The sequence below is a fragment of the Neolamprologus brichardi genome, chromosome 3, assembly GCF_056152115.1.
Source record: "Neolamprologus brichardi isolate AB-2024 chromosome 3, ASM5615211v1, whole genome shotgun sequence".
NCBI lineage: Eukaryota > Metazoa > Chordata > Actinopteri > Cichliformes > Cichlidae > Neolamprologus > Neolamprologus brichardi.
Genome location: NC_142106.1, coordinates 11,254,361 through 11,260,029, shown reverse-complemented (window position 1 = coordinate 11,260,029; position 5,669 = coordinate 11,254,361). Strand labels below are relative to the sequence as shown.

The window sequence follows — 5,669 nt, the reverse complement described above, 5'->3', positions numbered from 1 at the left end:
GTGTTGTGGTTCTACTGGTGTTACTGGTTCTGCTGGTGAGGCGATGTGTTCGCAGGAAACCTGAAGGTGAGACTCAGACTTCCTGATCTTTCATGTCTGAGTTTGTTTGATAGAATAAAGTTCAAATTAATTATGATCACAGTAACTTTCTTGAATGTGATCTCTGTTTAGCTATTTAACTTATATTATTGTTTTTGTTGTATTTTGGATCATTTCAACAGATCAAGAAGAAACTGAAGAAGATGAAATCATCACTCATGTCATGTACTCTTTTGTCAAAACATCAAATTATCAACAGCCAATCACACAAAACAGAGGTAGTACTTTGAAACATATACAGCACAATTGTGATGTTAAATTTGCTTCTAGAAGGACTTTTGTGCAGCTTTACATTGTGAAAATATATAAGGAAAATAGAATAGTTGTGTATTATGTTATAGTCATGAAGACTGTTGCTGACTTTAATGGATTATGAGGACATGTAGAATCAGAGGGATGATCAGAAGTTTAAAAATGTTTGCCTGATCAAAAGCTGAAATCACAATATTTAAGTTTAACTCTGTACATACTGAGTGTTGTTCACTGTGAGCTCGACTGTGTGTTTGTGGTCTGTGGTTAACTGAAGCTAACAGCTCTGCAGTCGTCCAGCATCCTGTTTCTGATAGAAAGAAAACACTTCAGCTGCAGCTGTTTCAACACAGAGCTGTTCAATTTAACAGTAGGGAACACGGAGACATCATTTGGAAAAGTATTTCAATAAAACCTAATTTTGGAGTTTCTGTAGCTTCTGACATGTTTAACATTCATCTTGATGATGATTTTAGTTAACTGTAGTTGTAGCCTGAAGTTGATGAGACTTCTCACTGCCAATGAGAGTGTTCATGTTGTGAGAACATGTTTGTTCTGTGGTTAAAGGTGTCAGACTGCACTGAAAGAAAGCATACATTCATATCACATAAGCAGTTCTTCGTAGCCACTTTGTGTATCACAGGTATTTATAAGTCTGTAAAAAGGTGTTGTGTATAACAATCATCCCAAAGTCCCTTTATAATGGAACATTACAAATAACATTTTTTTTTCAAACCAGTACTGTTGCAGTTTTATCTTCAGTAACCTTAATGTGTTTTATTCTGCAGACGCTGATCTAGCTGTAATTTCTCCAGCTGTGAGAACTGAAGAAGCCATGAAACAAACAACCATCAGACCAAGGAGACCCAGGTACATCTACTCTGTATCTTTAACTGTAGACAGATGCAAGCTAGCTAATGATCAGTGGAACAACTTTCCTAAAAGCTGCTACTTTGTAACATGTAACTTTCATACAATTTGAAAGCCTCATGCTAAAAACAGATACAAGTCCCAACAGCTCTGCTGCTGCTTCGTTCACAGACTAATGTTACCCTTGTTTATGCTTCAGCATTAATTATGCAGTCTGACATAATTTAGGGGTTGAGATATTCACTGTAGAAAAACGACCAGGAACATTTGAGATTTCCCAGAATCCTTTTCTACTAATGTCCCTCAAAAAGCCCTAGTTTCCAAATCTGTGTAATAATCAACAAAAAAATAGTCTTAAAATTGTGTGTTTGTGTTCAGACATTAAACCAGAGTCAGACGTCGTCTACTCTTCACTGAAGTAGCCCACCAGTCCAACCACTGAGTCCAGCTGCTGGTCTCTAACTGGTCCCCCCAGCACCTCAGACAACTCAGACATCCACATGCTGTTATTTTTCTTTGTCTTTTTCTCGTTTAGAATACTACAATTCAAAAATCACAAATATGTATTTTTAACTGGAGTTTTAAAAGTGTTTTTTCTGCAAAATCAACAATGAAAATATAAATATGTTAATGTTTTTTTATGGCCACAGTAAGTTCCCTGTTATTTATATTCAAAATATGTCTCAGACCATTGTTTGTATTTCCCCAGCAACAATTTAGTTTCTCTGCTTTAATAAAATGTTATTCTTTCTTATTTTCCACGTGTGGTTTTGTGGGTTTCACTAAGATGTCAGATGGAAAATTTGACTTCTTCCGGTTTGGTTGTGGCTAAAAAGAAAAAAAGAAGCATTAAACCACAGCAGCAGAAACAATTTAGTGTTTGTTAATGATAACGCAAAGAGCTTTGTTTTAAATCACACAGAAACCAGCCAGCAGCTGCTTTCATGGCAGAACATTTTATTTTCGTTAATTAACTTATCAATGTTAAAATACAAATAACAGCCTAAACATTCTTCTTAAGTGAGTCTTTACCTTTATCTTTATTATTGATTAAAAACCCCACATTTGAAACTTTTGTTTGCTAAACAAAAAATAAAGTAATCTAATTTTGTTAACTTGGACTAGAAAGTCACTGAGTGTCCATTTATCATTCCTCCATCTGGGAACATTCACAGTGTAACACTCAGAGCTTTAACATGAGGCCAGAGAGCTGAAGAATTTAGAGATGAACTACAAACTGATGAATATGTGACTCAGACCGGACACGACAGGCTTATCTCCTGAACCAGCTCAGAGACCCTTGTGTTACACCTCAGTGAAGCTTTATAAAACAATAAGTACCACTTAAAACCTGCTGCAATTTACTGGAGTAATGACTGTTACAGGAGAGCTCAAGCTCAATAGTATTGACACTGCCCCTAATATTGGTATTGAATTGAAACTACTTGGAAAGGATTGATGTTTGGATTCTATCCCCTAAGTTCAGTATAGATCCCACTGAGATCTGTTGAATTACATTCTTGGGAGATGAAAAACTAGACATCAAAGATGACCCTACTCGCCCTACATAGCTGCCTTATTAAACATTCATGCAGCAATTCATTATTTGATCATGAATGGAAAATATACAAGAAAAAGAGGAATTATTAAGAAATATTTCTAAATGCCCCTCATTGAATCGCAACTCTATCATAGTGGAGGGATCAGTATGTCCCACGGGCTATGTTGTCAGGAGGCGTTTTCCCTCTCGTTAGGTTCTCTTACGTAAAATTGACTGCCCCTTGGAGAGGGACCAGACAAAGAGTGATTGAAAACCCCTATGAGTGAATGATCTAGGGAACGTTTAACCCTGTCCAGGATATGGATACCTTACCCTGTGGAGGGTACCAGTGGGTGAGTGCCTCATGGCCGGGCATTCATCCATGGCAAAGGGTGGAAACGCTGGCGGACTGATCCCTGAGTACTGAGACTAGCGAATGTTATGTCATGGAATGTAATACATTTATACTTTAATTTCTGAGAAAAATGGTATCCTGCCAAAACCCTGTTTTCCACCAGCTTTCGGCCAGTATTCCTTATTAAAGTTGACATTCAAATAATCTGCAAGCTTTCACTAAAAGATTGGAGAAGACAACCCCCCTCATAAAACATCCTGGCAAAATTGGTTTCATGAAAGGAAATTTTTATTTGCAACTTTACCCAAATTTGATTTTGGAAACTCTTTCATAAGCTCGTTAAAAATATTATATGATTCCCCAACAGCTTGTGTCAGGGTAAATGACCAAACATCCTCCAGCTTCTGCCTCCTGAGAGGAAGTCTGAATATAGAGAAGACAAGGTTGTTAGGACAGAACACTAAGAAATCACAAACAATTGCTGGAGAAGCTGGGGCAACACTGATAGTAGTCAGAACAACGATCCAGCAAAGAAGCAGACCCTCCTGCAGTCTTAAGTAGTGAGGAGAAAATCAGTCGTGATGAGAAGCAATCGGGTGATTAAGGTGAATGAGCAAAAGGTGAACATTGTAGGTGAGGTCAGAGGCGGGGAGTTTCGTCCAGCTTTGCTGTGGTGTGATGGCTGCACTTACAGCCACACAGTGGTAATACCCACCATGTTAGGGTAGAGGCTTACAAGTAACATTGCATTCACATTTGTCTTTCTTTAAATATAGGAATTAATTTACAGGACAATAAATAACTGGTTTTTGTTTAGAGTTAATTCACATATCCACATAACACTGTATTCTAAAATAAGTGCGCACATTTTAGTTTACACTGTTATGTATGATTAATCTTTTGTTTTCTGAGTTACCTTAGTTGCTGCTGTTCCAGTCCCTTGATTAAGGAGCCAAGAGGTGGAAAAGGGGCGGAGCGAGTTTTAAAGGAAGACTACAAATTGGTTCATGCCATAACTCGGGACCATGGGGGGGAATTGGAGTTCATTATGTTAGGTTTAGTTAGGTTTTGTGTATTTTACCCCTTCTCCTGTTTTTGTGGGCTGATCAGCCACTATTTAAGTTTCCCCTTTGTCTCGTAAAGTTAGGTCAGTTTGTTTGAGTTATCAGTAGTGTTGTCAACTTTGAGTAGAATTTTGTTATTTTGACCTCTTTTATGGGCCCAAGATTTTGATTCTTTTGGCATGATTTAACTAATTATGTTTTTTGGGTTAAATAAAAAATCATTTTTTTGGACTTTAACCTGTGCCTAAGTTTCCTTCACTGCTCGGTCCATCACATGTGGCAAGACTTGTAAAGGCAGCAAAACACAACACATCCTACAGATCCGGGGGACCATGACAATTTGTCTATTTCTAAATTCCTTTGGAGAGATAAATCCCCACTTATCAGCTTAGAAATGCTACAAAGGACCCAGGATAAAGGAGGACTAGATTTGCTTAAGCTTCAACACCACATTTTAGCCAGCTGGATGCAATTCATCTCAGGATAGTTAAAACATACCATCGTAGATGAGCCCTGGCTAGATGTACAGGGTGGGCCATTTATATGGATACACCGTAAAAAAATGGGAATGGTTGGTGATATTAAAGTCCTGTTTGTGGCACATTAGTATATGTGAGGGGGCAAACTCCTCAAGATGGGTGGTGACCATGGTGGCCATTTAGAAGTCAGCCATCTTGGATGCAACTTTTGTTTTTTCCAATAGGAAGAGGGCCATGTGACACATCAAACTTATTGGTAATGTCACAAGAAAAACAATGGTGTGCTTGGTTTTAACATAACTTTATTCTTTCATGAGTTCTTTCATGAGTTAGTTAGAAGTTTCTGACCACTTATATAATGTGTTCAGGGTTGCATTGACAATCCAACACAATGGACAGCACCATTGTGTTGGACTGTCAATGCAACCCTCTTCTCCCACTCTTCACACACTGGTAGCAACACCGCAGGAGAAATGCCAGCACAGGCATCCAGTATCCGTAGTTTCAGGTGCTGCACATCTCGTATTTTCACACCATAGACAATTGCCTTCAGATGACCCCAAAGATTAAAGTCTAAGGGGGTCAGATCGGGAGACCTTGGGGGCCATTCAACTGGCCCACGACGACCAATCCACTTTCCAGGAAACTGTTCATCTAGGAATGCTCGGACCTGGCACCCATAATGTGGTGGTGCACCATCTTACTGGAAAAACTCAGGGAACGAGCCAGCTTCAGTGCATAAAGAGGGAAACACATCGTAATGTAGCAATTTCAAATATCCAGTGTCCTTGAGGTTTCCATTGATGAAGAATGACCCACTATCGTTGTACCCCATATACCACACCAAACCATCACTTTTGTTGTTCCAACAGTCTTTGAGGGATCCGTCCAATGTGGGTTAGCGTCAGACCAATAGCGGTGGTTTTGTTTGTTAACTTCACCATTCACATAAAAGTTTGCCTCATCACTGAACAAAATCTTTTGCGTGAACTGAGGGTCCTGTTCCAATTTTT

The 5,669-nt window shown here is 38.8% G+C and overlaps 1 long non-coding RNA gene across 1 annotated transcript; it reads left to right on the top strand.

Moving 5' to 3' along the window:
• LOC148103482 (uncharacterized) lies at positions 1–1,212 on the top strand. The gene is made up of 3 exons (XR_015718604.1): positions 1–66; positions 222–317; positions 1,137–1,212. It is a non-coding gene; the product is annotated as an uncharacterized LOC148103482 (long non-coding RNA).
• Positions 1,213–5,669: the final 4,457 nt, after the last annotated feature.